This window comes from Lissotriton vulgaris, chromosome 6 (assembly GCF_964263255.1).
Source record: "Lissotriton vulgaris chromosome 6, aLisVul1.2, whole genome shotgun sequence".
Classification (NCBI taxonomy): domain Eukaryota; kingdom Metazoa; phylum Chordata; class Amphibia; order Caudata; family Salamandridae; genus Lissotriton; species Lissotriton vulgaris.
In genome coordinates, this window is record NC_141694.1 from 1,202,099,515 (window position 1) to 1,202,117,471 (window position 17,957).

Sequence of the window (17,957 nt, forward strand, 5' to 3'; positions counted from 1 at the left end):
TCCACCTGGGTCCCCCAGTGGGGTACGCTCCCTCTCTTCAGGGGTTGCACCAGCTGATTGAGATGTCCATATGGGACTCAGGGTTGCCAGAACTATACGGGATGCTCCCGGGGGTTGCTGTGTATCAGGGATAAGGCTAGCCATGTCTCTCAATGAGGTAGTACTAGGGAGTTGAGAGACACGTCTGCCCTCGAGGCGGAGGCTAAAGAGGCAGTAGTCGGATGAAGAGGCACAGCGGGGTATATGCCCTGAGGCGCATACGGTAGCGTAGGCCGAACATTCAATAAATCCTCTATCTCATCTTCCGCCTCGTTTTGGGTCGCATCATTTTTGTCTACCTGTAACCTGAGCTGCCTATCTAAACACTCAATATTTTGCTCGGTCTGATTTTTATCATGAGCAATGGCTTTCTGAGTTACAGTCTGTCCTTGCTTTATCTTTATTAATTTCTCTGCCCTGATACGTCTCCGCTTTGCTTCCTTCTGCCATGTATTAAGAGTATCGAACATGGCCTGTCTGCTGCGTTTAACAAACAGACGATCTTGTAAATACTGGATCTTATTCTCATCAAAAGATCCTGTCAGCGGCCACTGCAGTTCTACATTATCTTTGGTGTACTTATTCCATAGGGTATTAAATAGGAGTGGGTCAATCCCATGCTTACAATACATAACCTGACTGGGGCTTCCCTCCGGAGGGGCTGGTTGGCTTTCGTCCAGTCTCGTACCTCTCTGGCAAATACAGCCGAAGCATAACTTACTAAAGCACGGCATCGCCCCTCTTCTAGAATCTAACTACTTCTAGCTGGAAAAGAAAAGGTTATTTACAACACTCTCATACACATGGCCATGTTTACAATCAAATTCAATTACACACAAATAAATCAACCACAATCTGTACATTGACATAAAGAGACAAACAAACTTATATTAGACAGAAGGTGGAGCCCGTCGACTCCCACCTATGGAGAACTCCTTCCAATATTTCCAAAACAAAGAAACCCAAAATCAAGCGTCAGAATAAAACAGTCTTGTCCTTAGACTGTCTAGAGATTGCCACACAGGTTTCTTCAAACCACAGACCGACCTACGGACTATCCGGCAACCTTCATGGTTTACCGCCCGGACTATTCTGGCTAAGCCCGCTTTTTCAAGCGCTGCTCCAATCTGTCCGAGTTCTACCCAATCTCAGCTGTCAGCCTTTCCGAGAGCTGTCCAGTCGGGTGTAAACCTCCTTCGCAAGTTACACCAAGGCGTCTGGTTCCAATCCCTATCACTCCCCAAAATATTCCAAGACAGGAGCGTCTGCCCGTGCAGTCTCAATACTGCCCCGTCAGACCCCCTTCTAAGTTCTCCGTGGACTGAAACCACCAAATTCCAAATTCAAATTCAAAGGATATCCAACACGAGACAAAACAAGTCACTCACCTGGTGCACCCAGGTCTGATTGCGCGTTCTCCACTGCCAACTCCTGTAGACCAACGTGGTCTGTTCCCGGGTTACACCCGTAGGACTCCGGGGTGAGGTCACTAGCAGCTAGGGCTCTCTCGATCGGGAGAGCGGAGCAACCCTAAACTTTTTCGGTAGATCCTCCACCCCCAATCAAGATCACCCTTCCCAATGTCCCGTTCCTTTCTGATTACAGAGGGACGACCCCAACGAAGAGTCCCGGCGGAGTCGCCAACTGAAGTACCGAAAAAATAATTACAGCCCTGTAGAGCTATACTTACAAATAGCCCAAATACCAATTACCAATAATCAGTCAGTTGGCAGTGTTGAGGGTCCAATCGTTTATTATACAAACAAACTCTCCCAGAGGAGCCTCTTGTGGCCTAAACCCTCGAGGTACGCCGAGAAGACTGCTGGCACATTATCAACAAATCACATATATACTGTTACATTTCGAAACCGTTAGCTAAGAAGGAAAAATACAAGTTGGCACAGGTTGGTGCAAAGGAAAGACCATATATGGAACACAAAGCATCCTTAGTTTAGCTCAGCTCGTTATAGCAAGGTGGAGGAGGGTGACTCCCTTCTGCCAGCTCCAGGAGAGTCCGCACAGCGCCTCCTGGAATGTGCTTATGTAGCCTACCCCCACCTACAACCTTGACAGGCCTGACGTGCAGAAGCAGTAGCTTGTTACATTTGTCAGACTATTTTTCAGGAGAACGGCTCTTACTAAGTGTAATGGTAGGTTTCTACTAATGCTGCAAGCAGACTAGGCCCCAAGATGGCGCCTGTCGGATCAAACTATATTGTCTATGAAAAGACGAAAAATGCACTAAGGTGTACATTAATCCCTAAGATATTACATATGTGAGCTTATTATTACTCAAACACCCACCCTAGCCTAATAGGTACATCACACTAATTTCTAACTGCAGTTATGGGTTTTCCTAGGCCTAAGTCAGATTTTGGTTCCTCAACATGTCAATCAGCACCCAAGTATGTGCTGCTCTGGAAATTTTTAGGAGGAGGGGAATTCCTCCTGGCGGAACTAAGACCCTCACACACCCAGCCAGCTTTGGGCCTGCTCCTCATTGGGACGGCGCTGCAATACCCAACGGGCACCCATAGAGGGGCTCTTTAGCGGAGATGTTTTGTTCCTTACCGTATAGTGCAGTGGGGGTGAGGGGCCTTGTGGAGTGTAGATGTGGTGGGGAGTGATTAAAACAAGTTGGATGGTCCAAAAATACTTATATTCAGACTGGCTATCCACCTGATTAAAAACTTGAAAAGAGTGGCAGCTATCTGAAGTTTATGATTCAGTTTAACTAACCTCAACTCTGTGGGTCAACATGTTTCATGCCGTTAGGTCAGGAGGATTCAGGGTAATTCATCAGGACCTAGTGGTTGAACTATCTACACAATGTGGGGGGTGTGAAAACTACATACCACATCTCGTCGCTGTGAGTTGAGTACCCACAGTATCTCAGAGCAACCCAAGAGAACCATACAGAATAAAATCGCAACTGTATCAGTCCGTAATGATCATGGTCACAGCATCTCTCTCTCTCCATGTTCAGACCCAAAAGTGACCATCTAACAGTGCATAGGTGATCATCCCACGGTAACAAGGTGAGGCAGCATCACATTACAAGTGAATAGTGACAGAAAGTAGGTGTGTTTAGCCATAACCTACTCAAAGTGCGGCGTATCTAAACATAAAAATGTATCTTTGTTTAAGGCTAAATAAAAAGGTAATTAAAATCAGAAGACTGAGCTATACAAAAGGCTGGATCTCTCTTTATAGAAACATTGTATGTGTAGGTGGCGATCTGGACTCACTCACCTAGTAGTAAACAAAGTATTGCTTCTGCCAGCAGGATAACTGGACTAATACATTGTAATGCCCTGAAAAATTAATGTAGGGAACAATATTTGGAGACAACAGTGTGGAACCAAGTAGGGTGAAGACTGAAGAGTCCCTAATATCCCCGGTGTCGTTCGCATGTCTATGGAACGGTATAGGAGAGATGGCATGTCAGTATCATAATACACATTCCATGTTGCAGAGGTTCTACCAGGGGTTATTGTTGTCAGAGGTGGGAAGGGCATCGGGCCATGGAGTCCGCCTGCACTAGGATGGTACCAAGATTAAATAGTACTCAATTGCAGTCTGTATATGGTCCCCATTCCCTCCTGCTCCGACTCAATGATCGCCAGCAATGCAAGTAGGAGGAGTGCTTTAGTTTTTTGGGGTTTCTTTTGTCCTCATTCGCCAACATATAGATTTGAGCTTGCTTTGTTTACTCCTGTGGCCCCCCTTCGAGCTGGCACTAACCAGAGAGCTCCATATCTAGAAGGTAATGCTTTACACAAAGCTTCTCTAGATAATAGCTCTATATCTCTCAGAACGACCCAAGAGAGCCAAAGAGAATTATTAAAAATGAATTGTGTAAGGCGTAATCATTGGACCAATATAAACTATTTTTTGTATTAACCCAATGTGTCCAACCAACTTTTGCATGGGGCCCAAATATCTTTCTTATTTCCATTGTTATTCCCGTTGTCTAATCTAGCCCCATCCATCTTCATTGTATATCTAATAGAAGTCACCCAATCTAAGAACGTTGGGGGTTATCTTTAACCCATTTTCACATATTTCTCTACGTACAATCAAAATCAAATATAAACATAAACATAATTTGTTTTCCCCCTTTGACATTAACTTATATTGGATTGGCAACCCGAAAATGACTAAATTTATACTCACCTGTATGGTTACCCCAAATATGCTTTCCATACCTTTATTTATCTCCTCCTAGTACTGACTTAGTTTTGGGCAGGTTAGAAACATGTGAATGTCATTCGCCTTTATCTGGAGACATTTTGAGCATTTTGGGGTCGGACGCTTTGAAAATTTTGCACGTTTAGATGGGGTCCAATAAACCCTGTGAATACAAAAAGATGGTTTCTTTTGAAATTTGCCGGTTGTACTGTCATGTGTAAAATATCATGAGATACTTGCCATAATTCTTCGATGTTGCAGCCAGGCAAGTTATCTCCCCATAATTCCATTGGTAACTTTATTTCACCGTCTTCCATGTCAATTAGTAGCCAATACAGGGTTGCCACTTCTTTTTTCTTTACCATATTTTTGGTTAATGTTGATTCCAATTCATTAGATAGTCCTACATCTGAGCCCATTGAATGATGCCACTGCTTATTTGCCAGTACTTAAATTTAGAAAGATCACTGTTCTCCAATAGATTAATATCTTCCCAAGATAGTAAAGTCCCATTCGGGGCTAACTGTCCCCATTGATGAATTCCTGCTTTAATTAAAGGGGTTGCGAGGATATCTGTAGTCCAGTCTGGTGAACCTGATGAATTCCATATAGGGGCAAGGGCACTGAAGTAGGTAATTCCTAGAATTTTCTTAACTTTGGCCCAGGTAGTAGCTAAACCGTGTAGTACATTTAAACAAACTTTTTTGTGAAATCTTGGATCTCTGAATTTATAAAGAAAGCCTTAGTTTCCATTCTCCACATCCAGGAGCATCTCTTTAAACATTATACCAATGTCCGACCCATCTGGTGTATTCATTAGCATTTTTCCTGTTTTTAGGGAAAAAGTTCTTGCATACATAACTAAGTCTGGGAGACACAAGCCTCCTTTGTTCTTTTTCCTTCACAGTTTCTTCCATGTAATACGTGCTCCTTTTGGAGCCCAGATGAATGCATTCAGTTTTGCCTGTAGAGACTTTAAAGATTTTTCCTTAAATGCTAACAGTATATTTTGTAATAAAAAAATTATTTTTGGGAGCAACAGTATATTTTGTAATAAAAAAATTATTTTTGGGAGCAGCATAATTTTTATTAGATTTATTCTTCCGATCAGTGTTAACAGGAGGTATGTCCATCCAGTTATAGCACTTTGTATCTCTTTACTAATTTTATGTATGTTTATTTCCATAATTTTTTCAATGTCTTGTGAAATCAGTATTCCTAAATATCTTATTTTTTTGTTGTTGGGTGGGTAGAATTTCCCAAATTCCAGGTCATGCATTCAGTTTTGGCTTCGTTTATTTCATAGCCTGAAAAGGATGGTGTCTAAATTTGTCGTATATTTCATGAGATCGTCCGCATATAATGCCACCTTTTTTCTCCATTCTCTAAATATAAAAGCAGGTATTTTGTCATGTGTTCTAAACTTTTCAGCTAACGGTTCTATGTATAAATTAAAAAGCATAGGGGATAGGGGACAGCCCTATCCCTCTTTGGATTTTAACTGCGTCAGCTAAATGACCGTTTACCAAAATTCTGGCCGACAGTGATTTATATATCGATGCGATTGCCCTACAAATATTTTTCCCTATATTATTTTCTTTTAATATGAATTTTAAATATGTCCAACTGACTCTGTAGAACACCATTGTGGTGTCTATTGTTATTACTGCCAGGGGAGTCTTGTGTAGGGTCGCTATATCTATTGCTCCAACCAAGTTGTAAATAAGGTCTTTTATTCCCCTACCATTAACAAATCCTTTCTGATCATAATGTAATAAATTCCCTGCCACTCCATTTAATCTCTCTGTTAATATTTTTGAAAAGATTTTATAGTCTATATTGAGCAAAGAATCACATGAACCAGATGGTTTAGCAGGTTTAAGAATAAATGCAACAGTTGCCCACAAAGTGCTGGGCAACTGGGGCTATTGATGTGGGTCAACGCTGGAGCCTCGCAGGCTCTGACCAAATCTACTGTCCCCCAAAGAGCCTCGCTGGGCTCTTCCCACGCAATGCTCCTGAGTCTCTCTGGGGCTCTACAACCACAATGGGGCCCTGGAGCCTCTCTGGGCTCTGTGAATATGAAATGCCCCTTAGAGCCTCTCTGGCTCGTCAAACAAGAAATGCGCCTGTCGTTGGAGCCTCGCTGGCTCAAAACATGTTATGCCCCTGAGCCTCTCTCAGGGCTCTAACTACGATGTGGGCGTGTGGAGCCTCTCGGGCTCAAAGAACAGAATGGCCCCTCAGAGCCTCTTGGCTCTCAAAATGAATGCTGCCCACGTTGGAGTCCCTCACGGGGGACTCGAGATCACTGCAAATGCCCCCTGAAGCCCTCGGGCTTCACACTCGCACCGCGCTCAAGATCGCGCTTCTGGAGAGGGGGGCGGACACCGACAATGTGTCCCGCGCCCCTCCCCTCCTCTCTGGTACACTCACCGGCTGCCTGGACAAGCTGCTCCTCGGGTGGGATGGCAGTTCGGGGAGCTCTTCTCACTCTCCGGAAGCCTCCTAGCAGCAGCGCAGGGCTCCTCTCTGCTCACGGGGAGCCTCGGTGAGACGCTGCAAGCTGCTTCCTGTTTCCCGCCTGGCCTTGTCTCGCTCTCCCCTCCGCCTGACTTCTGCCGGGGCCGCCAATGGCAGCGCGGCCCTGGGGGTCAGGAGGCGGGACTTCCGGGTCGCTCTAGGCAGCGGCCCGGCAACAGCTTTCACTCCCCCTCGGCTGTGGCGGTGATTTCTTGGCAATGCCGGGTGGGCACCGGCTTTTCAATAATAAGCAAAACGGGGCAATGCCGGGTGGGCACCGGCGCTCAAATTAAAAATAAAGCGAGGTGGGCACTCGCTTCCCAAAAATCGGCAAAATCGGCTCTGATGCCGGGTGGGCACCGGCAAGGTCAATCAAGTGCTCCCAAGCGCTTAGGGGCTGAATAAGGTGCTCTTAAGCGCTAGGGGCCAAGCGAAGCGCTCCCAGGCGCTAGGGGAGAAAGTAAGCACTTTCAGGTGCTTGGCAAAATCGAGCAAAGTCCTTAGGTAGGCAGGGGGCAAAATAAAGCGCTTTCAAGCGCTAGGCAGGGATTTCAGCGCTCCCCAGCGCTGAAGGGCAGAGAGCAGCGCTCTCAGGGCTGCAGGCAAGGAATCCTCAGTGCTCCCCAGCACTGGAGGACAGGACAAGGCTCCAGCAAGGGCTGGAGGCAGGCAGGGGGGCAAGGCTGGGCCAGAGCCAGCACACTGGGTCTCCAGGCAGGGAGACACCCCAAGTGGCGGTCCTCCTGGCCCCAGCAGCAGCAACAGCCCCCTCTGGCAGGATCCAAAAGTAGAACAACTTCAGTGGGGACACAGCCCCTTCTTATACTGTAAATCCTTTGTCTAAGGGTGCAGGGTGGGGGAGAAACCAGTCGCAGCTGGTTCTGGAGCACTCTTGATGGCCCAACCACCCATTTCATTCACTGGGGAGGCTAGGGTCGTTAGACACACCACAGGGGGGCGGAGCCAGCATTGTGTGGGGAAAACCCAGCCCATCCAGGACACAGGTACACTCCTCCCACACATCACTCATGCTAATCTCCCACTCATCACCGGGCAGACCCATCCAGACTTCCTGGAGCCTGGCATGCCAGCCAGCTCCAGCCAATCACGCTCCAGCACCCTCACTGCACACATATCTCAATGTCCAGAAGTAGCACTTCCCTTCTAGACACATACATGCCGCATACACCATCTCGCAGCATTCACTCTCACAAGTTTAAACATACTAAACTCGAGCCTGCACTCCCCACGCATCAGGAACTACCAGGGACACACACATTCCCCATGCATTCCTATGGGAGGGCAGGCCAGCCATACTACGCGCACGCACTTTCACTCTGGGACCCAGGGAAAAGTGCGCAGAGACCCAAAAATCACTAACACCGGGTCACAAATAAAAGCAAAAAGATTAGGGGGGAACCCGCCCTAAGGGCCAAGTCCAACAGAATGTTTGACCCAACCAGTTCCTAATCTCTAATTCTTGAACTTTTAAATCTTCATGGTACACCTTTTCAAAGTGTGCATGAAAGATATTCTCAATATCATCTGGAGAGTTGTATATTACATCTTAAGAATCTGACCTAATCTCATTAATGTTGCTTCTGGCTAGGTCCTGCTTTCTCTTCCACACCAGAATCTTCCGGCAATTATCTCCATATTCAAAATGAGCTATTTTACTGGCTTGCCATTTCTTTTTTAGCCTTTATTCTAAGATTTTTTCTAGAGCTAATCTAAGAGTTTCTAATTTTTCAGACATATCGACATTAAGTGAAGTGCTTTGTTGTATATTAAGATCATATTCTATATTTTGTATCTCGCTTTCTATGGTCTCAATTTCAGCTTTATATTTGTTAAGTCTCGCAATTTGTATAGCAGTTACCTGACCCCTTATAAATGCTTTGTAAGCATCCCAAACAATATGTATAGGTGCAGTACCTAAATTAATGTGAAAAAAGCTCTCTGTTTCTAAGCTTAGTTTCTCTGTTATATCTTCTTCTAGTAAGATAGCAAGTTCTAGTGTCCATCTCCTGATGCTTGGTCTAATCGGAACACTAAGTTCTAAAGATACTGCTGAATGGTCAGACAAATGTAACCCCATGTGTTTAATATCTTGCACCCATTGTTTTAATGATGTATTTAGGAGAAAATAATCTAATCTGGACTTATGTTCATATTTCTTATTGTGAAATGTATATCCTCTTCCGTTACCCATTTTTGACCTCCAGATAATCATACCACGCTAGTTGTTTCATTACATTCTGTATTAATGTTCTTGTTTTAAAATTCTGAATGGATCTATTTGTGCTTGGGTTATCTAGAACTTGATCTAGTACTACATTGAAGTCTCCCGCTAATATTAGTGGATCTGTATAATTTAATAGCTCTGATAGTACATTTTTAAAGGGTGTCTTGTCATCCGTGTTCGGATCATAATAGCCTGCAACTGTAAATTTGCGCAAATGTATTTTTATTTTAGTTATGACCCATCTTCCCATTTTATCTGCCGTGCTATTCTCTAAAGAGATAGCCGATTGTTTTTCATAATTATAGCTACACCCTTAGATGAACATGACTGAGTTGTGCAGACCACATCTTGGATCCACTTTAGAGTTTTACAGAATTCCTGTAACTCATTTTCTAGTAAATGAGTTTCTTGTAGTATGAGGATTTGCTCTGGGGTGTCCCTTAGATATTGAAATAATTTTTGCCTTCTGTAATTTGTTCTGAACCCATTTAGATTCCAGGAAAGTACCTTTAATTTAAACCCTGGATCTCATGCTGGGTGGATCATCTCTCAGATATCTTTCTTATGACTTTAATTTCATTTTGGTGAATCGGACATTTTTTGTTTTTTTCCCTATGCTCCCCACCCTGTTCTCCCCCCCCCCCCCTTTACCCGTCCCCTTCCTCTAATGAGCCCTCCCATGGAGAACTCCCCATTTCTTCTTCAATGGCCTCTACCTAGGCCTATGGAGCTCCCGCTTCAGGTCAGGGAATAGTTTAAAAGGGAAAACAGTTTTTTACATCTTAAAGGCTTTTGCTTCTTTTATTTTGTTGTCTCATGGTCACGCGATAGTGAACTTAGGAAACTTTCAGCATCTTCTACCCTTTTAAATACTTGCATTTTGTTGTTGTGCATGACCTTTAATGATGCTGTGAATTTTAGTTGTGCTGTTGCTCTGAATTTTTTTTATCAGGTCAATCAGGTTCCCTAGTTCCCATTGTCTGGATGCAGTGATTACAGAAACATCTGAGCGTATCTGGAATGTTAAATGTTCTGCCTAGGCAGAATTTAGTTTAAGGGCTTTATTTAAAATTTCTTCCTTTAAACTGTAAGTTAAGAAATTCACAAAGATTTTCCTGGGTCTCGTTTCATTTGGGCTGGGCCTAAAAGGGTCCCTGGGTACTCTTTGTAAATCAGCCCTGAGTACTTCTTCTGAGCATTCGATATGGGTTTCCTGCCTTATGAGTTTAATTACAAACTCTTTCAGGTTACTTCCTTCCATCCCTTCCGGAATTTTAAGAAGACAGGTGTTATTTCTCCTTTGTGAGTTCTCAAGCAATTCCAGTTTATCTTGTATTTCTAGCGCTCTATCATTTAGTATAGCAATGCGTTTTGCATTGTCCTCTGTCTGTGTTACTAAGTCAGCAACTGTTTCTTCAAGAGCATTTGTTATGACAGACAACAAATCTAATTTAGGTCCAATTTTTTCACAAGAGATTTTAATATCAAACTGATTTTTTTCCGAGAATGAAAACCTTTCTTTCATCTCTTTTGATAATGCTTGAATTAGATTGCACATCTGAGCTGGCTGGGCTAGTTGAAGGTTATTTAATACATCGCAGGGTTTTCTCCTATATTAACATTGTTAGGCGTATCCTGAAGTATTATTGGCGGTACCTGGGAAGTCTGTGTTTTATACAGTGTATCTTGTACATCTGGGCTGCCCTGTATTACCTGCTCCAAGTCCCTAGGTATTTTTCCTGATGCATTCTCTGATGCGTTTAACATCTCCATATCTTGGGAATTATCCTCTAGCAGTGTTTTCTCAATCATAAGTGGATAACATTTATTGGATGTAGGAATGCTGCTTAGAATGACCTGTGCAATACTCTGAGGGGTGTTTGAATCATATGCAGTATTGGTATCCTGTGATGATATCTCTACTCCCGATTTTAGCACTAATGTAGCGGGAGTGGTTTTAAAGAAGTTACGGAGAGACGGTGCTAATTTAGATACCAGTTGAGCTAGTAATACAGTCTTCGTTTTAGTATTCCTGCACCCTTTTTTTTACTCTGTATTGAAAGTTTTTTCTTCGTCTTCTGAGTTTTTGACTGCGCTTGATTTAGAGTTACTGGAGTTGAAAGTGTCCTTTGTTCTGTAGCCTGCGAATCCAACATATGTATTTTTAGCTTAGTGCTCCTTACAGTCTATCTAGATTGTATTTTCCCAGGGACTATATGGGTCGAGGTGTTAGCCAGTTTCCCTCCTCTCACAGTCTGCTTTCCTTCCTTGTGCTTTTCTAGACAGCTTATTGATAGATTTTCCAGTTTTACCCCCCTCCCCTTACCCTGATTAGCTGGTATCTGTTGTTTTATAACCAGCTCACTGTGTACTGCATACGTTGATCTCCTTGAAAGTAAAGTGTTTTCACCTCTTTCGTGGTCTTCCAACTCTTTTCTTTTGCCTTTGCCTTGACAGCTTCGGGAGTAAATCAGGCTGCCTGCATTCTGAGTTCGCCTCAGGCAAGTAGCAGCATTCACCACCTCGCCATGCATACAATTTCCTCGCGCCACCCAAACCCCAGGTGACAACGCGAAGGCAAACAGCCTCTCGCGACCTTCAGACGCCGCATCTCGGCGTTCGCTTTCCCCAAGCCTCCATCAGACCTCTCGCAGTAGCAACTCCCGATGGGCAGCAGCTGAGGTGGCGTTTTTGTGGCCGTATGCAACCAGAACCACCAAAAAACTAAAACAGGTTTGTAAATATTCCGTTAGCACAGACCATGAGTCATTATGATTTTTGAATACCTTCGATGTATAAATCCCAATATATCAACGATAAATTAACATTCCTATCCTCCTGACCTTTGGGAGCCTCCGTGACCCGCTACTCGCCGGCCGCCATGTTCCCCTCGTAAAACAATGTCGAGGAGCACTTTAGTTACGGCGTGCAAGAACCCATCGCCCACCTCTTACCTTACTGAGTAGCGGGGATAGCGGGTTTAGCACCGTCTAGCACTATAATGACTCACCATTGGGCTCCAGGATGTGAGCCGTCAAAACCTACCCCTCTCTGCCTTCACCGTGACGGGGCGTAACACAGGCCCCCACAGCCCATGCGGTGCGGGGGGCCCGAAGCTCCAGGGGGCCCCCTCGGCACTGCATTCTGTCCAGAGAGCTCCTAATTGAGCCCGGAGGGGTCCCCTCTACATACCTTGCAGGGAGGCCCCCTCAATTTTCGTTACGGCAGTGCACCCTGATGTATTCAGCTGCATCTGAGAGGCACTGAAATACTCACCAGCGTCTCAAGCAGGGAGTGGCTGGTTTCAGGGTTGCGTCACAGCACGTGACTGACGCTGTAAGGTCTGCTGTAACACTTGCTCAAAACAGAGTCATGTTGTAATGTGGAAGATGGTATCTAATCTCATATTTCAAGTGTCCTTTCCACATATAAACTAGTTTTGGAAATAACGCTGTCCAGAGATGAAGGCCAGAACTCTTAGTCATAACCAGTCATGTATTGTGGTCGAATAACGGCGGCCAGTGTGTCTTGTGTGGTGTTAGTAAGTAACGTGTGCATTGAGATATATGGCCCAAATGAAAGGTTAATCAAGTTGGTCATTACTTTTTGGGAGCCAAAGATAGAGGCCGTTGTTGTGTGTTGCTAAAAAGTAAATAAGAAGCAGTGAAACAGGTGGACGTGTAGGCTCTTACCTTATATTGAATAGTTTACCAAATATGACATTGCCTCAGTGTTTTAGTATAGATAAAATTATGGGCTCACCACCTATCAGTTCATTTAGTATATCATCGCCTCATGATTTATTAGGGATGGAAGACGTTGCACTTCACCTATCAGTCAGTGATGCCCTGGGTATGTTATCATTCAGACTATGTCGGTCGGAAGAAAGGCAATACATCTATCTTTGTTCTATTCTGAATAGTGCTCGTTGGGTGATTCTAGGGTGGGCTTCAAGCGCCAACCAACGTAGAGACTCTGGAGGATCGTTAAATTCCTTGAAGTGTGTATACATCTAAGTGTTGACTCGTTTGCATCGTATACTGCTCTTGTGCTCAGTGATGGGAGTTTTCACTGCCCTCAATGTCATCCCTACGCACTTCATATTACATGGGCAAGTGACTAAGTATATACAGTTGGAAGTGTTCCAGTTAGTATGCCGTGTCATTTTCCAAGTGAACGTGTCGGTGAGACTTATCTCATTGGTAATGGTAGTCTGTACGCATACTGCGCAGGTACCACATGGGTAGTGGCCCACGACTGGGGGGAGATTTCAAAGTGTTCTTTGAGATATGTTGGTCTCTGTCTCTGGCCTTTTGTGTACCAAAATATCTTTCAAGGTTTTAGTTTGTTTGAAGGCGAACCTAGGTGTTGGCATGCGTAGATCTTATGTCAGTAACATCCCCCAGTGTTTCTTAATACTACCCTTGATGAGTGTGGATGCTGGTGTAACTGATGTGGCACACGTGTGAGAAGTTGGCCTGGCATATGCTGTCCACTATTTTAGTGGGCACCTTGCACCAGTCCGAACGACCCTTATTGATGGTAGGTTTAAAGACAACCTATATAGAAAGCTATCCTAGTGGTAGCTGTGGAGAACAGCCTTCAGGCTAAGTCTTGAAGGAATGTAAAGCATCTGGTTTTACCAGTCTATAATCTCATGAATGACCTAATGAAAGGAGAAGCACACCAGGTGTATATATATATATATATATAAAATATATGTATTTATTCTAAACACAAAGGGGCAAAAGTACATTCAGTAAACTTAATTAGCACACAATAAATTAGCACAATATACATTGAGCCCTATGGGCGTAACAAACAATATATTAAGAAAGTGGTAAAGGACCACAACTGACATAGATACAAGACCTAGAGCCTTTAGAACCACTGGGGCCACCAGGAACCACCCAAGGTAGTGACACAGGGGACCCACGGGGGAAGCGTGCACTGTCTAAACACAGCCGCGAATCACCATTAACTTCTAGGGGGAAAGTCGCAGACGAAAATTAAAAGATTAAGGACACTTAGGAGAGGACTTTTAGCAAACCCCTTTAGTACTAGGCAGTTCTAGAGTCAATACTCATGGGAGCACCGGAGTACTCGAGTTACCTCAACCAGAGAAGCCGAGTGCATAGGTGTCTTTTTGTGTTGGGTTTCATCGTCAATTTCAATGGCGAGCTGCTGAAAGATGCTGCAGGCAACCAAGTGCGAAGTGTCCGGGTGGATCCAAGGGTGGTTCGGAGATGTGTGGAACCTGAAAGCAGAGGGAACAGAGTCTGAGTCACTTGCCAGTGACCAGGAAGGCGATGAGCAGATGCCCACCAATGTTAGGTGATTTCATGGGAAGAAGTTGAAGCTTGACTCTTCAGCCACAACGACCAGGTTCTGGATTCGAGCTGTCCCATGAAGGATGACGAGTTCTGCAGTGTCAGTTTCCGGATTGGTGGAGGAGTGTGGCTCACTGATTAGAGCGGCAGACCCTGATGCAGAGGTCTGGCCCGGGACCAGGGTTCAATTCCCGACACGGCAGGGTCCTGAGCCCAAAAATGTCCACGGACTCGATAATTCTCGCCTCGGTGCCTACTCTAATCATGGGGTCCCACGCTGCAACTCTGGGCAATAGCTTGCTTAATCTCCACTACGGCGGCCCACCCGCTGCGGGATGCCTGGCTTTCACCTTGGGGATGCCCAGTAGGGGTTATCTCACAGGGAAAAAGCCAGGACGGGTTCCCAAGGCAAGCGCCTTGATGCCTTCGGGTGATACGTGCGCTATACAAGTCGCAATACATTTACATACCCACAAAGCCTTGGCAACAGCAACCCACGCAGAAAACAGAGATTGGCTCCAGTGCAGACCAGCAAGGTCTGAGGGACTCACCACTCGGTGGGGAGTCAGGGCATGTCTGGAGCAACCAGGAAAACCCAAAGAAAGGAAGATTTACCATTGTGTTGACCCACCAGTCGATGGACCAGGGATCGCGAAGGGGCCTCAAGAAGAAATGCTAGAAGCGGGCTCACGGAACACTCATGGAGTGTAGGCCCACAATCTTTGCTGCAGATGGTGCTCGGGGCTTGGACTTCAAGAAGCCCAATGCACAACTTCGGGAAAGCTCGGGAAGTTGATGCACTTGCAAATGTGCACGGTGTCCAGGAGTTCCGGCTCCACGTCACTCGTAAGGGCTGCGGGTCTCAGCTTTGCCGGGATCTCGTGTTGGCCTCTGAGAAGTCTGAAAGTCTGTGTCCTGAGTTGTAAATACTTCGGAATCCAGCTGGAGCTTTGGAAATGCAGACTGGCAAGATGCTTCTTTGGTGCCTGTTTGAACAGGGGAGTCACTCCTTGCCCCAAGGGAGATTCTGTAGTCCTCTAGTCGATATAGTGTTTCGAAGTTCCAGGATATATGTTGCAGAGTTTCATCCAGGTGTAATCTGAAGTCCTAAGGACAGGGTTCCCATACTTATACTAAGTTAGAGGGTTGGACATACTCTGGGAACCGCACCTATGGGAGCGTTTGGGAAGAGGGGTGGTTACACCCATTCCCTTTGTCCAGTTTCGCTCCAGAGCAGGGGCTGAGTGCCCCTGTATGTAACCGGTTTGAGGTGGGACATGTACAGAGACACCAAGTATTCCCCCAGCACTGTCTGAAAATCTCTGCTGTAACATTACTAGCTAATCAAGCCTCCGCAAAATCTCGAACCTTGTACGCTTGCTTTATCGACCTTAAAGCAGCGTTCGACAAGGTTCAGAGAAAGAAGCTGTGGGCCAAAATGCAAACTTGGGGGGCACCATCCAAACTTTTGGAGGCAATAATCAATCTTTACTCAAATACGTGGGTGCAGATAAGGAAAGGAGATGGCCGCACTATAACAAACAAGATCACAACATCAAACGGTCTAAAACAGGGGTGTGTGTTGGCCCCCTGTTTATTCAACATCTACACAGCTGATCTTGAGAAGTGCCTCCAACAAGTGCAAATCGACCCACCAAAATTAGGCAAAACACCGATCAGGAGCCTTCAATACGCAGATGATATTGTGCTCCTAGCACAAACACCAATAGGCCTGCAGCGCTCATTGTCACAACTAGGATCTTATATCACCTCTGCTCAACTAATAATAAACCTTAAGAAAACAAAGGTATTATGCTTCAGCAATCACCACAAAAAAGGGTCAAAAGGAAAATTCATCTGGAAACTGGAGGAAAAACCAATATCCCAGGTGGACTCATACGAATACCTAGGGTTCCAACTTGACCACTCACTTAAATACAAGCTAAATTTGGACCCAGGGAAAACCAAAGCAAAACAACTCCTGTACGCCTTCAAAATTTTACAGAAGAAGCTAAAAGGTAGCCCAACAGGCCAGTTGCTTAAGATAATCGCAGCCAAATTTCTACCCTCAATATCATATGGGTCGGAAATTATGAACACCAAAGATGCAGCCGCCTTAAATCTAGCCCAATCGAGTTTCTTCAAGCGCCTCTTTCTAATTCATCGACATATTTCTCAGGCGCAAGTCCGATTGGAATATGGGCTGAAAAATCAGAAACCAGCAAGACAAGGGGCGATGGTAAAATATTATTGGCGGATGAGGCAAGCGGAAGACAACACTTTAGCCCACTGCTGTTGGGAAGAAATCGAAAATCAGGCGAGGCAAAAAAATTCCATTGCATCAGTCCTAAAAGAATCACTCGCTGATTTACATCTTGAAGAGGCATGGCACACAACAACGTCATATTCTGGGTTCAAAAACATGGTGAACAGCGCTATAAAACGAACTTCGCTACTAACGGACAAAACTGCCTTCGCTAAGAAAAAACACGCATGGGCAGTGATTCAATCATACCAGTTTTTGAAACCCCAACCATACTTGTCCGAACACTTCTCGCATCACAAAAAGCACTATTTGACGCTGTTGCGGTTGGGTTCGTTCCCTATAAAGGATTTAACCCCGGAATGGAAGTTTACATGGCCCACGAGAGAATGTCTGTGTGATCAAGGAGAAGAGTCGTTATTACACTTCTTATGCATCTGCCCTGCACTACTGGAACATCGTAAAATAATTCTTCGGGAGATTTTTAGGAAGCACCAATTGAGATCGTGCAGAGCTGCAGTGATACAATGCCTTGGTGGACTGTCAATCCAGCTGTCATGTCGAGCCATCACCTTTTGGAAAATAGCAGCTAAAGAACTGGACAAAAAAGACAATAGTCCACATGGCAAAGGCATATGACTGACCGGTAACTGCCTATCTGTACAGGTATCAAGTACTGCTCTTTTCACATCGAACGGCAATGAACTTCTTATATGGTTATCGTTTAAACTGTCGCAGTGACCAAAGCTTACGAAAGGACATTGGTTTTACTCGTCTATATTTCATAGATTTTTAACCTTAGCCAATTATTATGTAATATGTGTTTTTCTCATGCTTTTATGATTTTAAATGAAATCAAATAAAAGTAATATTTACCTGTCTGAAAATCATTCTCTGAATGCACCCACCAAGCCCCAATACACTAAAGCCTGTCTGGGAGGTGGTTACACCTCCCTGTGACAGGAAACCTATTGTCCAGGTCTCCCCTGCCAGAGTTTCATCCAGCAGCAGAAGGTCAGACCCGTGTCTGTGGCATCCATTTTGTGATGCCAGGGCTCTTTTAAACTATTAAAGGTTAGGTAGGTGTTTACATATCTCTCCCTCTAGAAGTGTGGAATTCTACCCCCGCTGCCAGGACTGGTAGGGGGTAGGGTTTCAAAGTGTTTGACACCAAACATGACATTTTTCCATGCAGTAATTCCAGAGTTAGCATTAACCGCAAGGTTATAATGCACTTAAGGGTATATGGTCTGGCTGCATCACAGAACAGCCTCAGAGAATAGGCTCCAAAAGCTGCAGACGGGCTCAGCTCATGCTTGGGCACCCTCTCACACAAAACCAAGCACTCTGCCATCAGGATTGATAA